The sequence below is a fragment of the Haematobia irritans genome, chromosome 2, assembly GCF_050003625.1.
Source record: "Haematobia irritans isolate KBUSLIRL chromosome 2, ASM5000362v1, whole genome shotgun sequence".
In the NCBI taxonomy this organism is placed as follows: domain Eukaryota; kingdom Metazoa; phylum Arthropoda; class Insecta; order Diptera; family Muscidae; genus Haematobia; species Haematobia irritans.
Genome location: NC_134398.1, coordinates 57,727,124 through 57,740,614, shown reverse-complemented (window position 1 = coordinate 57,740,614; position 13,491 = coordinate 57,727,124). Strand labels below are relative to the sequence as shown.

At 31.2% G+C, this 13,491-nt stretch overlaps 1 protein-coding gene across 1 annotated transcript in view; it reads right to left on the bottom strand.

Moving 5' to 3' along the window:
• The window catches only part of beat-Ia (beaten path Ia), a 177,624-nt gene that overhangs the window by 95,725 nt on the left and 68,408 nt on the right, over window positions 1–13,491 (bottom strand). The window lies entirely within an intron of this gene.

The following is a 13,491-nucleotide window of genomic DNA, read 5'->3' as shown; positions in this document are numbered from 1 at the left end:
CCATAGAAAATTTTTTAATATTTTCTTTCTTTAGAAAATTTTGTCAAAATTTTATGTCTACTTTGTCAAACTGAATTATCTACGTATTGGATTGATCTTTTTATACCCTCCATCATAGGATGGGGGTATATTAACTTTGTCATTCCGTTTGTAACACATCGAAATATTGCTCTAAGACCCCATAAAGTATATATATTCTGGGTCATGGTGAAATTCTGAGTCGATCTAAGCATGTCCGTCCGTCCGTCCGTCCGTCCGTCTGTTGAAATCACGCTAACTTCCGAACGAAACAAGCTATCGACTTGAAACTTGGCACAAGTAGTTGTTATCGATGTAGGTCGGATGGTATTGAAAATGGGCCATATCGGTCCACTTTTACGTATAGCCCCTATATAAAGGGACCCTCAGATTTGGCTTGTGGAGCCTCTAACAGAAGCATATTTCATCCAATCCGGCTGGAATTTGGTATATGGGGTTGGTATATGGTCTCTAACAACCATGCAAAAATTGGTCCACATCGGTCCATAATTATATATAGCCCCCATATAAACCGATCCCCAGATTTGGCTTGCGAAGCCTCAAAGATGAGCAAATTGCATCCGATCCGACTGAAATTTGGTACATGGTATTGGTATATGATCTCTAACAACCGTGCAAAAATTGGTCCACATCGGTCCATAATTATATATGGCGCCCATATAAACCGATCGCCAGATTTGGGTTGCGGAGCCTCAAAGAGAAGTAAATTTCATCCGATCCGGCTGAAATTTGGTACATGATGTTGGTATATGGTTTCTAACAACCATGCAAAAATTGGTCCACATCGGTCCATAATTATATAAAGACCCCATATAAACCGATCTCCAGATTTGGCTTGCGAAGCCTCAAAGAGGAGCAAATTGCATCCGATCCGGCTGAAATTTGGTACATGGTATTGGTATATGGTCTCTAACAACCGTGCAAAAATTGGTCCACATCGGCCCATAATTATATATGGCGCACATATAAACCGATCCCCAGATTTGGGTTGCGGAGCCTCAAAGAGAAGCAAATTTCATCCGATCCGCCTGAAATTTGGTACATGGTATTGGTATATGGTCTCTAACAACCGTGCAAAAATTGGTCCACATCGGTCCATAATTATATATGGCGCCCATATAAACCGATCCCCAGATTTGGGTTACGGAGCCTCAAAGAGAAGTAAATTTCATCCGATCCGGCTGAAATTTGGTACATGATGTTGGTATATGGTCTCTAATTTTTCATTTTTTTTTCGCTCCGCTCCCGCTCCGGAGAAAACAAAACCGCTCCGCTCCGAGAAAAAAAAATCGCTCCGCTCCTCTTCGAGAAAATTATAGTACAAACATTGTATTATTTGTTCAATTGAGTTTTATTTATTTCGGGCGGTACATATATGGGACCTATATCTAAATCTGAACCGATTTCGATGAAATTTTCAGACTTAAAGGGTGATACAGAAGATTATTTTGTGCTAAATTTGACGACGATCGGTTAGTAAAAAAAGTGCAACGTGACCCCATTTTTCGAAATCGGGCAATACATATATATGGGAGCTATATCTAATTTTGATCCGATTTCTTCCAAATTCAATAACGTTCGTCCTTGTGCCCAAAAAAACTCCCTGTACCAAATTTCATCAAAATCGGTTAATAATTGCGACCGAAATCCTGTGAACAACAAATACATGGACAGACGGACGCCAAGCGCTAGATCGACTCAGGAGGTGATTCTGAGTCGATCGGTATATATTTTATGGGGTCTAAAATCAATATTTCTTGTAGGTACATTTTTTGGCAGATCAAACTTATTATACCCTAACCCCTATGTGGTTTAGGGTATAATGACTTTAAAACAATGTGTTGAAATATTTTATTAATTTTGAAGATTTTTTCAGAAATATTAAATCCATTTTGACTTCATTAAAACGAAATTTGCATTCATGTTAGGATACACATTTTTATGTCGAATCACTTAGCTATAAGGACAAACAGACTTCATTGAAAAGTTTAGAGACTTTTAGACAAGGAAAAACTTTTTTTCAGAGAAATACGTCTTCTATTCTAAGCTAAATTCGTATTCGTATTTTAAGCATGTGAAATATTTGGCCTCCCGACAATATTCTGTGCGGTGCACCATCTACTATTTAATATGTGATAGAAACCAAATTTATGAAAATGGACCAAATTCTGTTTGGTCTGACCATCGGACCAAATTTAAAAATTAGAAATCTTTTGGACCAATTTTGGTCCGATCGGACCAAAACGGCAACGCTGATTGGAATTGAAAGTCTATACACAGAGTAGAAGTAACTACTCTCTGAAAGTTTTTTTTTTTTTTTTTTTTTTGCAACAGACGTAGAGAAGAGGTTTTGTTATATTTGTAATGTGTGTGTATGTTTATGTTTGCAACAACCTCCATCGACATCAGTCCGTGGTATACCTACGAATATTCTTACTCAGATCTAGTGTTACCTAATTTCGCTTTTTTCCCCTTTATTGTATAATAAATGTATATGCGCACATTTTTCAACCAAAATTGAAACTATCCATAATTTTAATTAAATTTTCGAGAACTAATATCAGAAATAAGAGAATGCTAGGATATAGTACAATAGTAAAGCAAATGTGAATGAAAAAGAGCATGCCCGGTTCCAAAGATTTTGTCTTTACTTTAACAGTTTGGGTCTTAATTCCGAGCCAAAGAAGCGGAGAATACAAGTAAGGATATTTTAAAGACGTAATTCTCTTTTAAATTTGGGGGTTATGTACTTGCTTCTAGGAAGCAAATGTTAATTTTTAATTTTTTTAGATTTTTTTTCGTCAGTTGTTATCAAAATCCTTTAAAAACGAGTTAACGAGTTATTTTTTTCCATATTAAGACTCGACTTCCAGTAGAAATTATGCTATGTTTCAAGTAAAAAGCGTCTTTAAAATAAAGTGTTGAAAAACATGTCTTATTTTTTAACGGGTTTTTGCTTTGTAGGCAAGATGCAAAAAGGAAACAAATTTAAAGACAATTTTATTAATTTTAAAGAATTTTTCCTAATTATTAAAGTCACGTTGACCTTACCTCAAAAATTTTATCTTTCATGTTATGATACACATTTTTAAGTAAAATCACTTAATTATAGGAACATTACAACTTCATTCAAAAGTTTATTGCCTTTTGGACAAGAAAAAAACTTTATTTTAGAGAAATGCGTCTTCCATGATAAGCAAAATTTGCATTCTTATTCTAAGGACATGGAATCTTTGACTTCACGACAATATTTTTTTCAGTGTAGAAAACTAAAAAATAAAATATAAATAAGATGGTTTAATTGCATTTATTTGACGTTCATTACAAACATCTTTGTAGTAATACGATGAAATTGATCGAAAGTACTGTTGTTACTTTTACAACACATACTAGATATATATTTTGACATTTGCCGTTTTTGAAAACAATTACTAAAAAACACGTTGTGTTTTCCCCAATATCGTACATTTTAAACGTTTACTCACACTATGGTAAGAACTAGCTAAATTTGAAATTACCTACACAGTGTAATTTCAAAGTTACACATTTCATTCAAGTAATATTTTATTCGGAGCGGAGCGGTTTTTCATTTGGAAACCGCTCCGCTACCGCTCCGCTCCGGATTTTAGAAATGCCGCTCCCGCTCCGGCAAAAAAAGGGCTTGCTCCGCTCCGCTCCACGCTCCGCTCCGGATCCCTGCCTCAAAGAGAAGCAAATTTCATCCGATCCGCCTGAAATTTGGTACATGATATTGGTATATGGTCTCTAACAACCATGCCACATCCGTTCATAATTATATATAGCCCCCATATAAACCGATCCCCAGATTTGGCTTGCAAAGTCTCCAAGAGAAGCAAATTTCATCCAATCCGGTTGTAATTTGGAACATGGTGTTAGTATATGATCTTTAACAACCGCGCCAGAATTGGTTCATATCGGTCCATAATTATATATAGCCCCCATATAAACCGATCCCCAGATTTGGCTTGTGGAGCCTCTAACAGAAGCATATTTCATCCGATCTGGCTGAAATTTGGTATATGGTGTTGGTATATGGTCTCTACCAACCATGCAAAAATTGTTTCACATCGGTCCATAATTATATATAGCCCCCATATAAACCGATCCCCAGATTTGGCTTGCGGAGCCTAAAAGAGAAGTAAATTTCATCCGATCCGGCTGAAATTTGGTAAATGGTGTTGGTATATGGTCTCCAACAACCATGCAGAAATTGGTTCCCATCGGTCCATAATTATATATAGCCCCCATATAAACCGATCCCCAGATTTGGCTTGCGAATTTTGCTTAGCATGGAAAAGCTTTTTCTTCGTTCAAAAGTCGATTAACTTTTCAATGAAGTCATTTTGTAAGTGATTCATTTTAAAAATGGCTTAACATAAAAAAAAATTATTTGACTAACCCAGCAAAAACTAGGTAACCTCATCTCATTACAATTGGCATTACCAGGAGAAAAGCTGTCATTAAACGTTGCATTACATTGCGGTGAGTTATAACGACTTACTTGTAATGACAAAAAATAAATATAATGCATAATAATTTTCGAATTGTTATTCTCAAATTTTTAGGCAGTTGGCTTAATAAAATAGGATTGAAAGGATTGAATACTTCTTAGTACGAATGAACTGAAATATTTTTATATGCTAAGTGTTAGTCGTATGTATGATAAGCTTTCTATAATAAAGAAAGTCAGAGTTATCATTTTATATGAAATTTTACTAAATTTAGTTTTAGCTTTATTTCGGGTTTTGTTCATTTTTACGAATGCTTTGTTATCAGTTAATAAAATTTTCTTGTTCAGTAGTAAATTCTTATACCCCGCGAAGAAAACGGTATTAGTAAAATGCCATGCCTTATTCTAGTTAATGAACTATTCCTAACTGCTTTCAGGTTAGGATTTTTTTTACTGAAGCAAGTACATTTTATTATTTCACACAATGACACTAGTTTACAAAAAAATAAAAAAATCATGTACACTTAATGAAAGGCAACTTTTCTTATGTATTTTGATCTGCTGAATTCGAAAAAAAATAATTTTTTTTATGGAACGACATTTTTCGGCCGTTTTTCTTCTAGTTGATCGTATTACTTACGTTAGAGTATCATCTATACGATCATGAACTTCTCTTCCAGACGTTTTTGCAATGGTTTATGCTTTTCTGGCGGAAAAGGTCGTTTGTAAATTTTTTGAAAATTTGGCTTTTCGCATCGAAAATGAACTACTTAACTTATCACAGATCCAATTATACACGATTATTCGTCATCTTAATACCTTTCATTTAAGTACCAACAACGATATAATCGGACATTTTTAACTCGAGATATAATTAGTTTAGAGAGAAAAGAGCGAAAAAATAAAAATAACAGGATATCTCAAAAACTGTTCCATAAAAAAAAATTTTAAACATTTTTTATCGAATTCAGCAGATCAAAATACATAAGAAAAGTCGACTCTCATCAAATGTACATTTTCAGTGTAAACTAGTGTAATTTAACTTAATGCAAATAAAATGGCTAATCTAAATTGATGAATATTTTTTCCTTTAGTTTCGAAGGCACTTTTTTCTGGGTGTAGTGCTCCTATTACAGCATTACTCGCCATATTTTGATCCATTGTAATCGGCGATAGAAATCAATATTTTCGTGATTTGGTTGCCTGAGACAATAAGTGGCTATTTCACAAGCTTTGGTGTATCTACGAATAAATGATTACATATTAGGTTATTATATGCTTTAAAATCACTACTTATTTCATGGCCGAAAGTATGTCTGGGGAGAAGTACTTTCCTCCTAGGACATGCGTATGTAAATGTAATCCGGAGCGATGCCAATTAATAAGTGGTTATTATTTTTTAAAACGGCTTACCTACAAGATTACCGGGTAATGAGAGTTTTTGATGGGAAGGTCAACATGACTTTAATAATTCTGAAAAATTCTTCGAATGAAATCTCACTTAAATTCGTTGACTTTTTGTGTTTTGATTACAAAGCAAAAAAGCGTTCTAAAATAAGATATGTCTCTCAACACTTTATTTTAAAGACGTTTTTCCCCTTACGAGGGCGGTTCGGAAACTTCTTAGCTTATCAATGACCCAGCAAAAACTAGGTAACCACATCCGAGTTATAATGACTAACTTATAATGACAAAAATTAATACTTCTCGTTAATTTTCGAATTGTTGTTCTCAAATTTTTAGGCAGTTGTAGTTAACGAATTAATAAAATAGAATACATGATAGTACCATTAGGTATAATTATTCACATAATCGAGCACTTACATAAAAAATCAAAAAGAATATGTAATGTAATGGTAATTCTGAAAATTTTTCCGTTAAGAAATATTTCATAATAATTGTGTTTAATGACATTGTCATATTACACCCAGAAAAAAGTGCCTTCGAAACTAAAGGAAAAATTTTTCATCAATATAGTTTATTCATTTTATTTCCATTAAGGTAAATTTTTGTGAGAAATAATAAAATTTACTCGTTTCAGTAAAAAAATCCTAAACTGTAAGCAGATAGGAATAGTTCATTAACTAGAATAAGGCATGGAATTTTACTCATACTATTTTCTTCGCTGGGTATAAGAATTTACTACTGAACAAGAAAATTTTATTCACCGATAACAAAGCATTCGTAAAAATAAACAAAAACCGAACTAAAACCAAGTTTCCTCAAAATTAGTAAAATTTCTTATAAAATGATAATTGCGACTTCCTTTACAATAGAAAGTTGTTCATACATACGAACAACACTTGGCATAGAAAAATATTTTAGTTCATTCGTACTAAGAAGTATGCAATCCTTTCAAAACTTAAGGAAACACACTTGTTAGAATATAGGAAATTTTCCTTAATTTCTATTGTCTACCTGTAATCGATACCTGTCATCGTAATCGATGTGTTTGCGCGTGGGTGCAATCGATATGTTTGCGCGTGGGTTGTTTTTTAGTTGGAATCGCGTTGTTGTGGTATACGGAGAGATTGTTAAAAAATAGTATCGTAAAATAATATAATAAATAACAAATAAAATATATAAAATATTTATTATTTTAAATTAGTGAGAAAAATTTTCGTTTTTTGAAAATAAATCTATCAATCGTGATGGTGTATAAAGAAAGAAAAGACCAGCAGAATAACAACCCTTTCATTTGTCTTCATTTTGGAATCTTCAATTATCAGGTAATATTCAGTGACGCTAACCTTTTGTAACAAAAATGGTTTATGATTTTTTATATTTATAGGTATTGAAATTGTAAGGCAGCAACTTATTAAAAGTGAAAAGTACAAGAAGAAGAAAAAGTGCGTTTTACAGTTGATAATATCACATGGAAATTGGAAATAGTGGAATAATAAACAAATATTTTAAGGAGATTCGATGCTGTTGATTCTTAATAAATATATTCAATATATTAATAAAACATGTCTTCTATTGAAGATAAAATTGCTTATATAAATAAATAAAATTGTATTTAAAAACGAAGGTAAGCAGTTCTAATTATGAAGTAAAAGTTTTATCACAAATGTGTAAGATTTGTCCAAATGAATGAAAAAATTTCAATAAAATCATTCCATATATGAATTCAAATCAGTTAAATTTTTTCATTCTGTAGTATAGTGTTAACTAATATAGGGAATGCATTATACCTAATTTCTACGAAAATCACATCGTTCAAACAAATAAAAATGTCTTTGGCGCTATACGAAGTTCAACTTTCTTCACAATGAGTTCATTTTAACTTAAAGAAGGGGTCACTTTTTTCTGGGTGTATGTTTTAAATAAATGCTTTCTTATACCTCATTCATATTACACTTTCAAAATGCGCTTAAACTAAATTTCAAATGCCATTTGCCTTATAAAAAAGAGACTTAAAATCCACTTTTAGTAGATTCGAACCTAATGTGAACTGGCTATTGGATATATTATAACGTAATTCACGAATCCAACTCCCTTAAACAACCTACATTTATTTCTATTTTAAGTGTGAAAATAATTTGCGTGTAATCTTATTTAGATTATTTATTAGCTTTTTTGTTTATTTATACAATATTCGTTTCTATTCAAGTAGTTCTCCTATTACAGCATCACTCGCCATATTTTGATCCATTGTAATCGGCGATAGAAATCAATATTTTCGAGATTTGGTTGGCTGAGACAATAAGTGGCTATTTTGCAAACTTTGGTGTATCTACGAATAAGTCATTACATATTAGGTGATTATATGCTTTAAATGCACTACTTATTTTATGGCCGAAAGTATGCCTGGGGAGAAGTACTTTCCTTCTAGGACATGCGTATGTAAATGTAATCCGAAGCGATGCCAATTAATAAGTGGTTATTAATTTTTAAATAGGCTTACCTACAAGATTACCGGGTAATGAGAGTTTTTGCTGGGGAAAGATAAAAGTTAGTTTTTCAAAAATATTTTCATTTTTCAATATAATCTCCTGAAACTTCAATACACTTAGTCCAACGCTTTTCTAGCAATTCTATCCCTTGATTAAAATAGTTTTCCTCAAGGCCTTCAAAATAGTGGTTTACAACTGTAATTGCATCTTCATTTGAGGTAAAACGCTTGCCAACAAGGATTTTTTTTTAGATTTGGGAACAAGTAAAAGTCACTGGGAGCTAAATCAGGAGAATAAGGTATGTGGTCAAGCAACTTGTAATTTAATTCGTTGATTTTAGCCATTGTTAAACACTCTTGTGCGCTGGTGCGTTGGCTTGATGAAAAATTATTTTTTTTGTGTAGTAAGCCAGGACGTTTTTTTCGAATTTGTACATTGAATTGATCCAAAAGGTTGCAATAGTACTCTGAATTTATTGTTTTACCCTTTTGCAGATAGTCAATCAATAAAATACCTTTGAAGTCCCAAAAAACCGTTGCCATAACCTTACAAGCCGATTGAATTGCTTCAGTCCATTGTTTGGATTGTTCTTTTGTCTCTGGAGTATAGTGGAGGATCCATATCTCATCAACAGTTATGAAACGACGCTTAAAATCCATTTTGTTTCGCTTAAAACGATCCAAACAAGCTTGAGAAATGTTCATTCTTATGCGTTTTTGACTCGATCATTTGAGATGCCCATGATATTAGCAATTTCACGCACTTTTATTTGTCGATCATTTAATACCATATCATGCACTTTGGCTACAATTTCTGTCGTTGTTGCTGTTTTTGGACGTCCACAACGTGTTTCATCTTCAATACTTGTACGACCACGTTTAAATTCAGCAACCCAATTTTTTACTGTTGCATATGAAGGAGCACTTTCACCATATCATTATGAATTTCTTGTGCCGATAAACCTTTTTTATGTCAATATTTAATGACAGCACGCATTTCTAATTTTTCCATTGTAAAAAAATTGCGGATGCGTCTTTTTTGAAGACCTGTTTCTACGTGAAGGAGTTGCCAGATCGAACAAAATTTAACATGTGTTCATAACAGAGATGGAAGTTTCCAAAAAACATAACTTTTTTCTGTTTATACCGCGCTTTTTGTGCTAGGCTAAGAAGTTTCCGAACTGCCCTCGTACTACAAATTTTTTATTCAATTATAAGGAAATTAAAAATATTCTAGATAAAAAATTAATTGATTTTTTCGACTCATTCAATTACTTTTTTAAAATTAAGAAAAGGTTAATCAGTTATATATTTTATAAATTTCATAAGATTTAGCATTTGTTCTTCGATTTTGTTTCTTGGAATTTTCTTTGGATTCCAACCAACATTTTATGATTTTAGTATTCTTATAGAAATTAGTTATTTCCGAATATAATTTTTAAATACATATGTTCCTATTTTAATTTAGTTACGATTTTAATTGAGATAATTAATATTTTAATTAAAAAGGTAAAAATTATTTTTTTAATTGAATTAATTTTTTAATTTGCTTAAAAGGTTAATTGTACACAAAAAAAATTTCTGATTCAATCACGAAATTAATTGATCCAATTAATTTTTTAAGTGAAGACATTTCACGAAATGATAGTATCAATCACCATTTTAATTGAAAATTAAAATATATTTGAAAATTTTAATTAATTTTTTGATTGATTCAATTAAAAACGATGATGTTGATTGAAAAACTCAATTAATTGTTTGAATTAAAATGGTAACTATTTTCAATTACTTTTTTAATCTGACTTTTTGTTTTTATATTTTGAAATAATTTTCTATTTTTCTTTTTAATTGGAAATATTTTGGTGATATTTTTTTCTGTGTATCAGTTAATTTTTTTAATCGATATCCTTTTCAACTTCAATAATATTTTTAAATGGCAATATTTTGGTGATATTTTTCTTGTGTAATAGAGGAACGCAGGTTTCAAGAATTCGTGTCCTAAATTTAATGAACATAATTTTAAAGCAAAAATTATTAATATTCCAAATTATTTTTGTTAAAAAAAATTTGTTGTGTAAATAGTGTGAAAGTCAAATCTCCTAATTCTACGGAGAAAACACCTTCAATGAAAATTTTATAGGCATTTGTTCAAGCAAAAATATTTGTATCAATGCTACACAATAATGACATTCGTATTTTATGGAATTGAAATCTTTGGATTTAGTTAGGCCATGTAAAATTCATTGGAGATCATCCGAATTTCCGCTACTTCTAAATCACAAGAAGAGGATCCAAAATACTCTTTTAGGAGCTTTGGTTCTGGGCTTTTGCATTCTTTTGAATTTAAACGGCTTAACCTAATGTACATATACAGCAAGTGTACGCATTTAATTTATCACTGTGTGCACTACCGTATTTGTTGTCGATAAAATATACTATATTTTTTTGTTTTTATTTAATAATTTAATATCATTTAGTTTGAGATACCTACCATTATTATATGAATGGTTTGATTGCGAGCTTTTTTTGTGTATGTGTACGTGTGTGTGTGTTAGCCCAGTTGGTGTCGGTGTTTATTATATATTTTGTTGAGTGTCACGGTGGGTAATTGCTTTATTTGCCATCGTTTCCTACTACATTTCCTGTTGTAAGTTAGACATACAAACATTCATTCAATATCCCACATCCTTTCACACACCATTGTGTATGATTGTAGCTGATACTACGTCTCAGTTGTAGCGATTAGACCTATTTTGGACCTACATGTGTAACTTCGTTACGTTAAATTGTTTTGTTGGTCGGTATCGTGTATATGTTTGCCCCATGGTGTTTGAGTTTCAATCTAAATGTGGTTGAGTGTTATTTTATTTATATTTAATTGTTGGCACTTAGTCACAAAACATTTTTTTGGGATGTTGATTTTAGGATGTTGTTCTTTTATACTGCTTTATTATTTGCTTTTCAGTTATTGAGCAACAAAAAAAATCTTCAAATATTTTTAATCTCACTTTTAAAGTCTCACTAATTGCTACAAAATATAGCAATTAGTTAGGTAAATCTAAGTAATCTGAAACAATAACAAAGCTTTTGTTATGTATCTGTAGTGCTTTGGACCATAATAATTGAGTGTAGCAATAATATTTTGTTTTTAAATTAATTTGTTTATTCTAAAGTTGTCCAATCTATTCTAAAATTGTGTATTAAATTTGATTGAAAAAATATATATATGTTTCTAATAAAAATTTAGATGAAATTTAGAACAATTTAAATGAAATATTAAATTGATTAATTCGAGATTGAACCAGCGTGCAAAAGATGTTTTCCAATTAGGCACATAATTAAAAATTTGGGATTATTCAATTATAATATTAATTAACTCCATAAAACAATTAAAACACTGATAAATTTTTAAGATTCAAAAAGAAATAAATTTGGTTTATCCGTTTTCAAATTAATAAAATGATTTTAGATTCTACCGATATTAATTAAGATTTTTTTAATTCGTTTAATTAGTTATTATATATTTAATTGAGGCTAATAAAACTGCATGGTTTAGCTCTCAAGAGAAAGGAAACTGAAGTTATCATCATACTAGTGTTGCCACACTGAAAAAAAATATTTACGTGATATTAAAGATTACACAACCTAAATTTTAGGATGCGCGCTTTACAAAATATTAAGGACAAATTTCTTTAAAACAATGGACTTTTAATTAAATTAAAGCAAAATCTTTGCTTCAAATTTTTTTCATTAAATTTAGGACACAAATTTCGTTAAAGTCGCATGTCTTTGAAATAAAGGAAATTTTCCTTAAAAATAAAGTTATTCTGGAAATCAAAAAAAAAAAATACTTTGTAGTTTCCCTTATGATTTGGATTTTTAAACTGGCATATATTTGCACCTGAATAGCTTTATTAATTTATCGTGAAAAGAGAATGAAAATTCGATCAATTTGATCTGTATCCTAATTTTAGTTTTATTGGACCTAGTTTTAAAGCCAGATTAGTCGCTAAAATATTTCTTTATTTTAAAGAAGCCGCAATTTTGGCTTGGAATCATTACCAAAATCCTTAAAGGAAGGTCAAAATCTTTGTATCCAAGTAAACTTTTTTTGAGTGCAGGTGATTTTTGAGCACTCAATCTCCCCGCCCCAAATATTAAGAATTATTTATTTATTTATCCCAACAAAAAATCCGATGAATTTTCAGAAGCTTTGTAAAAAAAGTCAAAGTCACTGTTGATGATTTCACTGTTGAATTTATTGAGAAATATCCCACTTGAATGCAGTTCTTCTTTGTATGACCTTCAGCGCTTTCAGAGGCCGTAAATTTACTTGAGGAAATCATTGCAACTTTATTGCGCTTAAGAATGCACATAATAACTTAGAATATTGAACCCATAATAGATCTAATGTACTGCCAGATAGCCTTTAAAAATTATGAAACGAACACACTTTTGTAACAGTGTTTCTTTTCTATAAGTATACTAGCTGGGCCTTGTCTGCGTTGCTGGCCCCAAGAGTTATTCTTACCTTGAATTAAATTAAACAACCCAGCAAAAAATTTTGGAAGTTCTTCCAGAGGCACAACTTTAAAAGAACTTCCAGAAGATCTACTCCCAATGATGTTCTTTATTTTAACTACACAGGAAGTTCTTTCCATTCAATTTTTTAAAACATGTTTTTTTCATATTTTTAATGGGTAATTTTAACTTTTTTTGTTTCAAATTTTTTAAAAACAGTGTAAGAATTCATAAAAAGGTACAAATTATTTAAATTTTGTCGAAAAAAATGCTAAATCCAATCTGAAAAAATTGTGAATTTTTGAAAATATTTGAGGTCAAACGTTTCAGACAAGCGTTAAAATCCATTAAAAATTATAAAAATTATTTTTTTGACAAAATATTACAGAATTTTTTAATTTACATCCAAAACATTGAATTCGGATCACACCTAAAGAAGTGATGCAAACCCAGTGCACCGGCTGTTGAAATGGAGGACTTCCGTCCTATGACAAGTCCATGTTAGATTCATCGCTTCTGCGTCAATTTTGCACAACTTCCGGATCCAAAAAGAACATTTTCATTA